Source organism: Amblyraja radiata, chromosome 3 (assembly GCF_010909765.2).
Source record: "Amblyraja radiata isolate CabotCenter1 chromosome 3, sAmbRad1.1.pri, whole genome shotgun sequence".
NCBI lineage: Eukaryota > Metazoa > Chordata > Chondrichthyes > Rajiformes > Rajidae > Amblyraja > Amblyraja radiata.
The window spans coordinates 39534039-39549884 of NC_045958.1; the positions used below are offsets into that span (position 1 = coordinate 39534039).

A 15846-nucleotide genomic window follows, 5' to 3' on the forward strand; every position below is an offset into this window, starting at 1 on the left:
CTGACATAGAGAGAAAGGGGGTTGTCTGGACACCAGTTCATGAGGTTCTCAACCTCTTTCCTGTACTCCGTCTCATTATTATTTGACATCCGGCCCATAATGGTGGTGTCGTCTGAGAACTTGTAAATTGAATTGGATTTGTACATGGCTGCACAGTCGTGAGTGTACATGGAGTAAAGAAGGGAGCTGAGAATGCATCCTTGTAGATTGTCTAGTGTTGAGGTTTCTACTTTGCAAAATGTTAACTTGATTCTTCAATGCTAAAAGGTTGGTAAATTAAGTGTTTGCCATTCTTATGTTGATAATAATACTACACAGCTCTGATGATTAAAGAACAATTTACAACCTTTCATACTTTATTACTTTCTCATCATTTCTTGGAAGTATCCATGCAGTTATTTGCCACTGAGATGGAGGAAGTACATGATATGCAAAGAGACACATTTATTGTTTCACCTATGACAGCCTGAGATTATATACAGGTACATGAGTCAACAGACTGTGTGCTCAGTGAAGGAGCAGTAACATTACATGGTGATATACTCAGGCAGAAATTCACCCATGCACAGAATAACAGATAACAGATATGCACATTGGAAAATACGTTTCACCATGATCTTTATGTAGTCTTGATGTGGCTCTTCCTTATGCTTTGAAGACTGTTCCAGAACATAATTCAGCTTTAATTCTTGTATTAAAGGCCAATTTCAAACAAGTAATATTGAACCTCCTGTATGGACCTGCTAATTTTAGGGTGATGTATTTAAATTTTCTGACTGCCTGGCTGGTAGTGGGCCTCACATTTAAGATTTACTTGGAATCCCTAAACTGCTGTCAGAAGGCAACATGGCATGCTACATCTCACAAACAGCCACAATAATCAATGCCCACCGTCATCCTGGTCATTCCCACTTCTTCCTTCTGCCCTTCAAGATACAAAGCTTGAAAGTACAGATTCAAAATCAGCCTTTACCCTGCTGTTCTTAGACTACTGAACAGACATATCATAAGCTAAGGTGTAGCCCACTGTCCCAGCCTACCTCACTACTTTTGCATTGCATTGCTACCTTGCATTGTTTTTATCAGCACATTCTCTTTAGTTGGTGTAGATTGGCTATTTCATACTAGCCAATTATAGTGTTTGTTGGAAGTGACTCCGCCTACTATGTACTTCATATTATCAAGAGCTTGCTTACGCTAGTTAGAATGAATAGCAGCTTGGAAATGTGATGACTGCAGATCCTTGCTGTATGTAGATTTAATAAATATGTGTTGTATCTTGATGTGTGTTTGAGTCGACTCAATACAGTTGGAACACCATAAATATGTAGCACTTGATTTGCACTTCGCTATTTTTCTCATTATGCCATAGTTCTATTTGCCTATTGGCTTGATTGCACTGATGTATGTTTTGATGTATGCAAAAATAATCACTGTATCTTGGGACACATGACAATAATAAACCAATACCACTACCTATCATGTGGCATAACAGTAGGTTTCTTAGGTTTCTTATTATTTATTTATTATTTATTATATTATTCTGTGGGCGTGGCTGGCAATCATTCAGAATCCCAAGCATGTTTTCAAGAGAGAGTTAGATTTAGCTCTAAGGGCTAAAGGAATCAAGGGATATGGGGAAAAAGCAGGAATGGGGTACTGATTTTAGATGATCAGCTATGATCATATTGAATGGTGGTGCTGGCTCAAAGGGCTGAATGGCCTACTCCTGCACCTACTTTTCTATGTTTCTATGTTTTCTATTAAGTTTGTAGTTTCTAAAGTCTGGCCTTGCACAGAATGCTTTGATTTATCCATTTTGGAATGGGAACATCCGTACCTAAGAAGGGCGAAATCGGACACCAAGATCTTCTAGCCTGCTCTGCCATGCAACAACGTGGAAATCTTCTACTTATTGAAAACGTTAAAAAATATATATTTAGTTCATCGTTCTCTAATATTTCTGGCAGTTTTATTTTGTTTTTTGACGACATGCACAAAATAGTTGTTTATTTCCTCTGCCATTCTTTATTGTAATTTCTCCGGTCTGTAAGGGATCCACATTTGCTCTCACTCTTTTCTTTTTGATGTACATACATTAGAACTCACAATCCACGTTATGCTATGTTATGTTAATCCACATTATGTTAATACCAAGATATGTTAATCCATGTTATGTTTGTCATCCGTGGACTCTATTCTCTACATTAAATACATTTATCAAATTTTTCATCCTCTTTTGCAAAGTTCTAAAATGCTCCAATTTTCAGGCCCACTCTTATATTTTGGAACTAGATGAGACTCTTCCTTCGATGTAATGCTTTCTTTAATTTCTCGTGTCAGCTGTGCATGAATCACTTTTACGCTTGGGAATTTGTCTTAATTTTGTTTTTGCAGTGTATTTTGCGATATTTTCATAAATGCTAGGTGTTATGTAACATATTTTCCAATCATCCCCTTGTAATTTCCTTTGTTAAGATTTAACATCCGAGACAGGAGCGGAGTAAATAGGCCCAGATTTCGATGTAAAGGTGAAACTATCAAGCTCATAATTTTTCAAGGTAGTACCAATTGGATAGTACCTTCTGACAACTAAACAATTCACTTTTAAAAAGCACATATTAGGACGTTGCTGGCGACATTACGACTGCTTTAGGTTCTGACAGGCTTTCTGCAGCTCATTCTGACGTGAAGCAATGAAGAATCTCCACGGTAGAGGATGCTGCAATCTTTATGGTCCTTAAGCTGGATTGGAGCCCCCTGGTGGATGAGATAGAAAATAGCTAAAACAGACAGTGGGGGTGGATCAAAAGTCGGAGTCAAACATTGAGAATCTGGATCCAAGACGAAATGGTGCCACTTGCATCGAGGCTCAGTGGGCTGTTCAGTACATTCTGTACTAAATTCGGGGAGATCAGTGAGATAGGAAACTGACAGCAGTGGCAGCAAGGGCAATGGAGGTGGGTAGGTTGACAATTACAAATATTTAAAGTAGGCATGTACGTTGAAGAATTTCACTGTTTCAAACATTTCAGCAGCAACCCCGGTAGGGCTAGATCCTCAGAAATGATCAACAATAGGTATCAACCCTCCAGATAAGCCCTGGTATTCATAGCTCTTTCAAATTATGTCAAAGCAAACATTTTACATTGTTTGACCACTGCACATAACTAGCAGCCTTTTTGCACAGAGGACATGCACCTAATTTCAGGACTATCGTTACTTTCACATGAATGTGATTTTTAGAAATCTTGCCACGTACTGTACAATGTTAGAAAAGGCAGTAGAATTTTGTGTCCTAGCCTGTTCAATCTCCCAAGAGCTCAGGCCCTCATGTCCTGGCAACATCATTATAAATCTTTTCTCGACTAGGACTCGAGGGCCTGATCCGAAGGGAGAGGTTGAACAGGCTTGGACTTTCTTTCTTGGAGCGTAGATGAATGTGAGGTGATCTTTTGGAGGTGTACAAAATCATGGGAGGAATAGTAGAAAAGAACTGCAGATGCTGGTTTAAATCGAATGTAGACACAAAATGCAGGAATAACTCAGCGGGTCAGGCAGCATCTCTGGAGAGAAGGAATGACTGACGTTTCGGGTCGAGACCCTTCTTCAGACTGATCTTACTCCAGCATGTTGTGTCTATCATGGGAGGAATAGATGAGATAAATGCACAGAATTTTCTGCCCAGTCATGGAATCGAGAACCAGAGGACATAGGTTTAAGGTGAGGCGGGAAAAATTTCATAGGAACCTGACGGGTAAAATTTTTACACAGAGGGTTGTGGGTGTATTGAACGAGCTGTCAGAGGAGGTAGTTGAGGTAGGTACCATCACAACGTTTTAAAAAACATTTAGACAAGTGTATGGATAGGATAGGTTTAGAAGGATATGGACCAAATGTAGGTAGGTAGGATGAGTGTAGATGGGGCATGTTGGGCTGAAAGGCCTGTTTCCAAGGTGTACCACTCTATGACCCTATGACTTTATTTAGAGTAATTTAAGTTTGACAACTTAAGATCATAAAACTGATTGCTCTTAATTCATTTAAGGCATTTGTCAGATTACAAGCTGAGAAGTGAGACACATCTGCCGGATTTTACTTCGGAGTCACGTGAGTGACTTCGTGAAGAACCCCGCCTACGGCGCATGCGTGTCATATCGCATACACGCATTGAACGTGTCGGACCTGGGGAGAACGTCCCCTTGAACGGGAGAGTTAACAAGCCGGTCGACGGCAGGTAAGTGATTCTGCATTTTCACCGTTTTTTAGGAATGGATAGAGGACGCAGAAAGGCTGTGAAGAAGCTGCAGGATGTCGGCGGTAAAGGTGCCGGGGACCCGCAGCAGCAGCCGACGGCACAGGCAGTTTGCGTTGAGCCAGCTGTGCCAGATTCAAACCCCGCGCCGGGAAAAACTAATTCTAGACCGGGCGGGAAGGCGAACCGCAAAACGAACCGCTGGGAAAGTGAGCCCGAAAAATCGCCGGTAAATACTTACTTGTATAGCAGTGATGATGACCAGCTGCAGGGCATAGAGCAGCCGGCAGCGATCGCATCTGCAGAGCTCGGAAAACAGTACGAGTGGCTGCAGCATGTGGGGCCGTCATCTATCTGTTTGGAGGAGTACCGGGACGGCGAAAAACGGCGTTTGCAGCGGCCGGGAGCAACCAGAGCCGGTAGGCATGGCGACGAGTTGCGATTTAAACCGCGTGCGACTAGTGCCCGAGGGCACGAAAGTCGGCAGGAGCGGTGGGCTAAAAAGAAACACCCGCGAGCGACTAGTGCGGGTGAGCACGAAAGTCGGCTGGAGCGGTTGTGGGAGGAACATCTCCATAGTGTCAGGCTCCAGAAATTGGATAAAAGCCGCACACATACAGGTGTAAGTCCCTCAGAGCATGGCCAGAAAAGGCTGCTGGACATATCATCCTCATCTGAAGAGGGTGTTCAAGGGCTGCCTGACTCGGACTCTGAACAAGAGTCAGAGCCACGTTCCCATATGGAGGATGAGGGAACACAGTTGCTGGACATGGTGCACACATATTTCCAGCAAGAAGAAACTGGAAAAGACCTAGAGGCCAGGATGGCGGCCAGCATTGATTATATGACGACCCATCACCTCAAAACTGATACCTTAGCTGAGGTATGGGCAAGACATTTACCTCCGCGAAATTGTGCGGCTCTGAATGTACCCAAGGTGAACCGAAGCATTTGGAGACACGTGGGGCAGGATATTCGGAGTCTGGATATAAAAATACAGAATGCTAGTAAAGGACTCTCGGCGGGTATAACAGCTTTGGCCCGTACGCTGGAAAATGTGGATATGTCCAATGACATGAAAGACGATTTAGCACTGTTTTGCAATGTTCAATTTGAACTGAACAACATCAGGAAAGGGGCTATTCAGCCAACGTTAGACCCAAAATTTGCAATCCTGTGCAAACAGAAAGCCATAAAACCTCAAAATTTGTTGTTTGGGGGTGACCTATCAAAACAGGTCAAAGATTTGGAGGAAGAGGCCAAAACGTTGGGCCTAATAAAAGCGACCAAAGGATATGTCGGAAAACGGTATCATCCTTATGGGACGACTAAAAAAGCAAGTACTAGTATGTATAGTACGAAAAATTGGAGAGAGGCCAGAGGAAACCAGCAACAGCGTCCTTTTTTAGGGGTTGGCCCGGGACGCCCACAATGGAAAATGCGGAAGCCTCCACTTCAACATTTACCCCACTTTCAACCTCAAGGCCCTCCGCAACCTCGGTTAAGACCAAGAAAGTAACACCACCGATAACCATGGAGGTAGGTGGGTCTGTGCCTCAAAAATTAATAAGGAGCACAGAACTTGGAGGGAGGTTGCAATTTCATTTGGAAGCATGGTGTAAGTTAACTGTGGATAGGTATATCCTTAGCAGTATTAAGGGATATCTTATAGAGTTTATACACATACAAGAACCTCCAGTACAACATACACCGGACAGAACTTATATGCTTACCAAATTAGACAGAGCTAAAGCAAAAATTGAAATACAAAGGTTGTTCACGAAAGGAGTAATTGAAAAAACCAAACATGAACAACAGGAATTTGTCTCAAATATATTCATTAGACATAAGAAAGATGGGGGTTGCCGGATAATTATTGATTTATCAACACTTAATAAGTTTGTACAATATGCTCATTTTAAAATGGATATCTTGATTGTGGGGAAAACTTATGAATTGGCTAGTAGAGCAGTGGTTGCCACAAGAAAATTGATGGAACAGCTGGGATTCATTATCCATCCAATTAAGTCAAGATTAACACCTGCAACTAATATTGATTACTTGGGGTTCACTATTAACACACTTGATATGTTAGTGACTTTACCTATAGGGAAAGCCACTGAGTTCCAAAAGGATTGCACAGAGCTTATTAATACCGTTAAACCATCCATTAGACGGGTAGCCAGGATTATTGGGAAAATTATAGCCACGTTTCCTGCCATTCAATTTGGACGATTGCATTACCAAAATTTACGGGGAGCTAACAATTAGAGCTATAAAAGAACTACAATGGTGGGAACAAAATGTTATATATAGCTCCAACCCAATAGTTATTCCAAACCCATCTGTGGTATTACAAACAGATGCCAGTGCACTGGGTTGGGGAGCAACGGATACCATCTCGAGCTCTGGAGGGAGATGGAATATACAGGAAACTAACCTACTTACCACAAAGGGTATAAATTACTTAGAAATGTTGAGTGCTTTTTATGGTTTAAAATCTTATTGCTCGGGAATGATTAACCAGCATGTTAGATTGCAGATAGACAATACCACGGTGGTGGCATATATAAATCATATGGGTGGAAATATATCAATATCCTGTGATGAATTGGCAAACCATATTTGGGAATGGTGTATCCAAAGGAATATTTGGTTATCGGCTACGTATCTACCAGGGATACTTAATTCAGTGGCAGACGCCAGGTCACGAAAATTTAATGAAAATACGGAATGGATGTTAGACAGAAAGATATTTGCTGATATCACAGCAAAGTACGGAAGGCCGGATATTGATCTTTTTGCATCCAGGTTAAATCATCAGTTACCTAGGTATATATCATGGGAACCAGATCCTGAGGCAGAAGCTACAGATGCATTCTCTTTGCACTGGGGGGAAATGGTTCATTTATGCATTTCCTCCTTTCTGCCTCATCAATCGGGTACTACGGAAAATTCAGCTAGACTCGGCATCTGGGATTCTCATAGTACCTGATTGGCCTACCCAACCATGGTTCTCGGTGCTGCAGGATTTGGTGCTTACACCATATATTACTTTAAAACATAGTCCTCAGTTGCTGGTGCATCCGGTGACTGGGGACAGCCATCCTTGCCATAATTATCTAAATTTATTGGGTTGTAGACTCTGAAGGAACCATTTCGGCATATGGGTTTATCTGATAGAACTGTGGACATGATCACAGCAGCACAGAGAGTGCCTTGTCCAGTTATTTATGGGAAGGCACAGAAAGACAGGGTGTCGGCTCACATCCTCTAGTAATAAAACTGCTACGAGGCATCTTTAACACTAACCCACCAAGGGCTAGATATAGCCAAATCTGGGATGTAAGCGTAGTCCTAAAAAATGTTACGGAATTGGTCACCGGCTACGGCATTACCGCTAAACTATCTAACTATGAAAATGGTTATGCTTATGGCGCTGGTCACAGCGCAAAGGGTCCAGTCATTACAGAAGTTAAGATTGGATAACTTGACGGAGGCGACAGGAAGGCTGATTTTCATGATCCAGGGCCTTATTAAGCACAATAGACCAGGATCAGCGGGTCAGGTGATAGAGTTCATAGCCTATCCACAGGATGAACGTCTCTGTGTAGTAAAACACATCATGTTATATATGGACAGAACGAAGGCTATCAGAGGCAATGAAAAGGCTCTTTTAATTAGCCATAAGAAGCCATACCATAAAGTCTCGACTCAGACCATTTCACGGTGGCTGAGATATTGCTTAGTTCAGGCAGGAGTGGACACTAATGTATTCAAATCTCACTCCACCAGGGCTGCATCTACATCAGCAGCTAATCGCCTGGAGGTACCGATGGACAATATCCTCAGAACTGCAGGATGGTCATCAGAGAAAACGTTTCGCACATATTACAACAAACCAGTTAGGAAAGAAGAAACGTTTTCGGGGGGAAAAATTTTGAGTTCTATTTAATTTACACCTGAAGCTTATAAGGTTTATAAATTGATTTAATCAATATTATTTACAATTTTTGCTTAAAAATGTTGGTATCATTGTGTTTTTTTTTTAAATACCAGTAACAATTTCTCCCAAACTACCAAGGCAGTTGTGAAAATTGGACTCGTTCCACGGCATGAGGTCACAGAGCTTTGAAGTCTTCACGAAGTCACTCACGTGACTCCGAAGTAAAATAGTAAGATTAAACGAGAACTTACCAGTTTGAAGTTTGATCTTTATTTTATGAGGAGGAACGTTGAGGGACTACGTGCCCTCCGCTCCCACCCTTATATGGTCATATCTTAAACTGGTATCTCTTTAATAATCTTACTATCTTAGGTCATTATTTTCTATCTGTGACCTCACACCGCTGCTTTGAAGAATGACACGCATGCGCCGTAGGCGGGGTTCTTCACGTAGTCCCTCAACGTTCCTCCTCATAAAATAAAGATCAAACTTCAAACTGGTAAGTTCTCGTTTAATCTTACTATTCTTCACCTCAGCAGGTTTCCTTAACACTGCTTAAACCATACACTAGTCAGGGGACACAAAAGACTACAGATGGTGGAACATGGAACAAACAACAGAGTACTGCTCACAGACTCAGCCCTGCCTCCGTGGTTTTATTCTCTGTGGGTGCCGTAAGGGGTGTTACCTTCATGGTGACCGACAGGCTAGAAGACCAATCTGCTGATCTCACGATTATTTAAACCTTCATAACTTTTCTAACATCTCACCGATCGGAACAAAACTTGGTGCACTTGGAGCAGAGAACAGTGAGTAAGGTGGCAGAAAAATCCTAGCGATATAGGTTTAATAAGGAGTATTTATGAGTGGATTTTGAAATTACAAGGAGGTACATCTGATAAAATTAAAGATGACTGGGAAAGAGAACTTCAGATTTCTTTACCTATAGAGAAATGGGAGAGGATTCTTCAATTAGTCAATTAGTCAATACCTTTTCAATGTGTGCAAGACACACTCTGATACAATTTAAGGTGGTTCACAGAGCACATATGTCAAAAGATAAGTTAGCTTGTTTTTATGGTTATATAAATCCTACCTGTGACAGATGTAATTCTGAAGTGGCTTCGCTGACTCATATGTTTTGGTCTTGGTAGTCAAACCTCACTACATTTGCCACCCCATTTGGAAGATACAAGTTTCTGAGAATGCCATTCGGAATCAACTCCGCCAGTGAAGTCTTCCAAAGAACCATGGAGCAACTGTTCGAGGACCTACCTTGTGCCATCATTGTCGATGATATCCTGGTGTATGGCAAAGACGAGACGGAGCACGATCACAACCTCAGGCTCGTCAAGGAGTGCGCACGTAAGATCAACCTCGAGCTCAATCCAAACAAGTGCAAGTTCAGGGTTTCAGAGGTCTCCTACGTCGGCCACGTTTTCACTCCCGACGGCCTCAAACCTGATCCGAAGAAAGCTGCTGCCATTACAGAAATGCCTGCCCTCACAGACGTGCACGGCCTGCAGCGTTTCCTGGGCATGGAAAACTATCTCGGTAAATTCATACCCAATCTAAGCAAACTGAGCTCCCATCTACGTCAGCTGACTAAAAAGGACACTGCCTGGTTGTGGTTCCAGCAACATCAGATTGCATTTGACGCTTTAAAGTCTAAACTGGCCAGTGCACCAACCCTGACATTCTTCGATCTGAAACGTCCGGTGACGATCACCCGTGATGCCTATTCGTGATTCGGGCTCGGCGCAGCCTGCCTACAGCCATCTGCCGATGGTACTCTACTACCTGCATCATATGCCTCTCGCACCATGACCGACACGGAACAGCATTACGTGCAGATCGAGAAGGAGCTGCTGGCTGTCGTATTTGCCTGCTCGAAATTCAGTGACTTCATTTTTGGGAACACCTTCACGGTCAAGATGGACCACCAGCCACTGGTAACAATCCTGAACAAGCCCATCCACGCCGCACCAGCTCGCCTGCAGCGCACGATGATGCAGCTGCAGCGCTTCGACTTCTTTATTACCTACAAAAATGGTAAGCAGGCCCGTACGAAGCTTTTCAAAAAGGGGGGTGGCATGACAGGATTACAAGAAATTTAATGTGAAATAATGTGCGCAATTGCACATCACGAGCGCGAAGTGTGAAGTCACTCGAAGCTCAGGGGTTTTAGATGCTCTCTGATGCATTATGAGCCTTATTTTGGAGCATTTTTGCGTCAAATTTATGACCAATATTTCGGAAATTAACAGGAATCTGAGAGGTAGCTTTTTCAAACAAAGGGTGGTGGGTGTATGGAACAAACTGCCACAGGACGTAGTTAAGGCTGGGACTATCCTACTGTTTAAGAGACATTTGGACACGTACATGGGTATGACAGATTTAGATGGATATGGGCCAAACGCATGTGAGTGGGACTAGTTTAGAGGGTGGTGATCTGTGGAATTCATTGCCACATTCAGCTGTGGAGGTCAAGTCAATGGGCATTTTTCAGGAGATTGATAGATTCTTGATTAATACGGGTGTCAGAGGTAATGGGGAGAAGGTAGGAAAATGGGTTTGAGAGGGAAAGATGGATAGCGTCATAGTGATACAGTGCGGAAACAGGCCCTTCGGCCCAGCATGTCCCATCTACACTAGTCCCACCTGCCCACGTTTGATCCATATCCCACCGAACCTGTCCTATCCATGTACCTGTCTAACTGTTTCTTAAATTTTGCGATAGTCCCTGCCTCAACTATCTAATCTGGCAGCTTGTTCCATACACCAACCACCCTTTGTGGAAAAAATATACCCCTCAGATTCCTATTAAATCTTTTGCCCTTCACCTTAAATTTATGGTCTCTGCTCCTCGATTCACCTACTCTGGGCAAAAGACTCAACCATATCTATTCAAATCATGATTTTATACACCTCTATTAGATCATCCCTCATCCTCCTATGCTCCATGAAATAGAGTCCCAGCCTACTCAACCTTTCCCTATAGCGCTGGCAGTCCTGGCAACATCCACGTAAATCTTCACTGTACCCTTTCCAGTTTGATGTCATCTTTCCTATCACATGGTGCCCAGAACTGAATACAATACTCTGAATGCGGCCTCACCAACTTTTTATGCAACTGCACCATTACCTCCCAACTTCTATACTCAGCCTGACCTGCTGAGTTACTCCAGCACTCTGAAACGTCACAGAACAGGGCAAGATTAGCAAGTTTGCTGATGATACAGAAGTGAGTGGATTTGCAAATAGTGCAGATGGTTGTGAATGATTGCAACGGGATCTGGATCAATTAGCCAGGTGGGAAGAGGAATGGTTGATGGTTGCATGGTTCCTTGAAGGTCGTGTCGCAGGTATATCAGGTGGTCAAAAAGTATTTTGCCGCTTTGGCCTTCATCAGTCAGAGTATTGAGTATAGAAGTTGGGAGGTCATGTTGCAGTTGTATAAGACATTGGTGAGACCGCATTTAGGATATTGTGTTCAGTTCTGGGTACCATGTTATAGGAAAGATGTCAAACTGAAAAGAGTACAGAGATCCCCATCCTGGATCAGTCCAATCAGGGTTGTGTCGTCCACAAACTTGAGAAGCTTGACAGAGGTGTCTGTGAAGGTGCAGTCATTGGTGTGGCGAGAGTAGAGGAGAGGGGAGAGTACGCATCTTGCGGTGCTCCTATGCTGAGCGTTTGCGGGTCTGAGATATGCTTTCCCGTCTCACATGCTGCTTCCTGTCTGTCAGAAAGCTGGTGATCCACCGACAGAGGGGTTCAGGCACAGTCAACTCAGAAAGTTTGGAGCGTAGTAGCTATGGCACAATGGTGTTGAATGCAGAGCTAAAATCAACAAACAAAATCCTCGCATAGGTCCCCTGGCGATCTAGATGCTGGAGGATGAAGTGCAGGCCCAGACTGACTGCGTCATCCACATATCTATTGGCCCAATATGCAAAATGCAGAGGGTCCAGCAGGGGGATTGTGATATTTTTCAGCTTGGCCAGCACAAGCCTTTCAAGGGTCTTCATTTTTCCCCCCAAAATGACTACAGAGGTCAGTGCGACAAGCCTGTAGTCATTAAGACCAGTAATCCTTGCGTTTTTGGGTACAGGGACAATAGTGGAGACTTTGAGCAGGCAGGGACAGTACATCTTTGTAGGGACTGATTAAAAATGAGTAATTGGGTGTGAAGTGGTGATTGGAGTGGGTTGGGTGTAGAAGGGCCCAGTCTTTGCAGACTGAGGTCAGGCTGTGAGTGGGTGTGAAGTGTTGGTTGGGGTGGGAAAGGGTCTACTCTTTTCATACTGGAGTCTTGCCTTAAGTAGGTGTGAAGTGGTGAATGGGAAGGAGAGGGTGCGGGGTCCATTCTTTGCAGACTGGGGTCTGGCTGTGTTTGTTGGGGAGGGGGTTTCAGGGTTACGTTTCTGATTTTCAAACCTGCAGTAAAACTAATTCAGGTGGTTCGTCAGCTGACGATTGTCCGAAGAGCGGGAGGCTTTCCTCTTATTGCTGGTGATTTCTTGCATGCCCTTCCAAACTGAAGAAGAGTCACTAGCTGAGAACTTGCTCCTCAACTTCTCAGAGTACCTTTCCTTGGCAGCTCTGATTCCTCTTCTCAGCTCTTTATCGATTAGGCTATCTTTTAACTCTTTAACAATCAGACTATCGGCTTGACGCATATTTTCCCCCTCCTCAGCAGCAACATCATCAATGGACTGCTGCATTACTGCGAACAGATCCACGATGACCCTGAAAACATGCAGATTTTTGTAATATTCAAATTATATTAAAAATATGCTGCAAAAAGAGTCACAAATTTGGAATTCATATTTTTCGGGATTATTATCAAGGCAAAGAAAGCAGTTCCAATTGTTTGATATTATTTGATATTATTCATGAGGAAAAAATATAATAGCTTTAAAACCTACCTCAATTTTACAATCTCATTAAAGATATTCCCCCTTTCCCTCTCCCCTCCTCCATCTCTCTCCCCCTCTCTCCCCCTTCCCTTCCCCTCTCTCTCTCTTCCTCTCCCATCCCCCTCTTTCTGGCGGGGGGGGCAAAGATGAAGTGGCGTGGGCTGGCGGGGGTCAGCGGGGTCGGCGTGGGCCGGCGTGGGGCCAGCTTGGGCCCTGGTGGCGGGGGGAGGCGAGGGCAGCGGCATCTGGTGTTGGGGCTGCAGCTGCTCCCGGTCGCCAGGCTGGCTGATGGCGAGGCTCCGACGCCGCGGATGGAAACGCTGGAGCGGGCGGGTGGGCAGGTAGACACCACACCGCACCCCCCCCTCCCTCCCCCGACGCCGCGGATGGAAACGCTGGACCGGGCGGGCGGACACCGCTCTGCGCATCCCCCCTTCCACTACTTACCTGGAGTAGACACGAGGCATCGAGCTCAATGGGTGAAGCACAAATGGAAGTCTGATCCCGCCCTGGGCCCACTGCGCACGCGTGGTGAGACGGCGCCATTTTACGTCGCTTCCCCAACTGCGCAGGCGCATTTTTTTCTCCCCCAGCGGCCGGAGCCAGAATTTCGGGCGATTTCCCACAAAGTGGAAATGCTGATTGTGCTCTGATTTTTAAAAAAATTCTGCGGATTTTTGCTTACTCTGGGGAGAAAAAAGGGGGGTGCGGTCGCACCCAGCGCACCCCCCCTTCGGACGGCCATGGTAAGGACATGCACGTTGCGGACACTCTCTTTCGTGCACCTCGAGCATCTTGCAAACAACATTCCTACGAACAGGAACATTTTACAGTCCTCGGCGTCTAATTTGTCTCTACTAAGCAACTGCGCAGCTTGGTCGCACATACTGCCACCGACGCCACTCTCCAGATTCTCTCATCAATCATCACAACAGGCTGGCCAGACAAACAATCCAGCACACCAACAGAGGCGTAGCAGTTCTTCCTAGTCTGCGATGAACTGGTGGTTCAGGATGGTGTCGTTGTTAAGGGCCACAAGATAGTGATCCCTTCATCACTACACGACGAATTCTTCAAAGAGGCACACAGTGGACACCCAGGAGCCGATGCCATACTGGCACGCGCTTGGAGTCTGTTCTACTGGCCGGGGATGACCAAGTACATTCGGAACCGCACAGCCTCCTGCTCCTTCTGCAACAGCCTCACCCCTCATCAGCAGAGGCAGCCCCTCCTGCAACAACCTCCTCCAGCCCGGCCCTGGACGTCGATGGTGGCGGACATTTACGAATGCAGCGGAAAGCACTACCTCATTCTAGTCGACTCCTTTTTTAACTGGTTTGAACTGGACCCGCTGACCTCCCTCACATTTGAGATGGTCATCCGGAAACTAAAGAGACACTTCTCTACTTTTGGCTCACCCGTCCGCCTGCAAACCGACAACGGTAGACAGTTCGCCAGCCACGTGTTTAAGCCCCGAGTATCCACAGAGTAATGGACTCGCTGAGCGCCCCGTCAGAAGCGCCAAGCAACTGTTAGAGGAAGCACGCCTTTCAAACTCTGACGTGTATCTCGATCTCTTGAATGTCAGAAATATTGCCAGAGACGGAACCCTGGGATCGCCAGCCCAGCGAATTATGTCCAGATCGACAAGACCCCCAGTTCTGATCGCACAACAACAGCTGGTCCCTCAGGTGCTGAAGCCTGCCACTGTCCAGAAACGTATCCAGGAGAAGCATGACATATAGAAACGATCATACGACAGATCCAGCAAACCACTTAGGCCTCTACTGCCGGGCTAGGTCATCCGTTTACAAACTTCAACTGGGCATTCTTGTCTGGGCACCATTGTTAACCTGGCTGACGAACCACGATCCTACCTTGTGGACTGTGAGGGAGCGGTGTACCGGAGAAGTCGACAACACCTGCTTGTTGTGCGGGAACCTTGTCCACCACCATGCTCCTATGCTCCACCACTCCAGTTCCAGCCGCCTGCTGCCATGTCTCCTACCCGTCCCCGCATACCTTACACCCCTCCACATCCCGCGGTTGTGACTAACCACAGGGCCTCCCTGCTGCATATTTCCCCTTTCGGTCATCACAAGCCTCTCCTGCGCCATTCTCGCCTCCGGGTTCTCTGCCTCATCTTTCAGGAGAGGGAGGAGAGGGTTTGGTTCGCACGCGCTTGGGCTGTGTCAGTAGGCCGCCAGTTAGATATGGCGAGTACGTTTAACTCCATGGCATGGGTGCCCTTTTACACTTAGTCTTTAGAGGGAAGGATGTAAATTGATTATGCAAGTCAACCAATCACATATAAGTTAGCATCAACAACCCCACCCCACTATAATGTTTATATTAACGCTTGCTTCCGGCACTGCTCAGTTCGAGCAGCAGTTGGGATGTTCTGACATCTAACCATCCTTTATGCTGTTAAAGTTTATGTGCTGATTAAAGATGATTTTGGATCACATAGTGTGTCTGGGGTCTGACTACACCCACTTTTGGAAAAATATTGGAAATACATTTTTGATACTATTTCTGTAGTTTTAGATATTGATTTACAACATCATCTTATTACTGCAATTTTTGGGCTACCAATGTTAGATTCTATTCATCTGTCCCGTTCAGCCCATCGGTTGATTGCTTTTACTACATTAATTGCCAGAAGATCTATTTTATTTAAATGGAAAGACTCTAATCCTCCTACCACACTCCATTGGTATTCT

The 15846-nt window shown here is 44.9% G+C and overlaps 1 long non-coding RNA gene across 1 annotated transcript; it reads left to right on the forward strand.

The window, feature by feature from the left end:
* The first annotated feature begins 201 nt into the window (after nt 1–201).
* On the forward strand, nt 202–15447 carry LOC116970659. Its single transcript, XR_004411241.1, has 3 exons — nt 202–214; nt 6223–6229; nt 15420–15447. It is a non-coding gene; the product is annotated as an uncharacterized LOC116970659 (long non-coding RNA).
* Nucleotides 15448–15846: the final 399 nt, after the last annotated feature.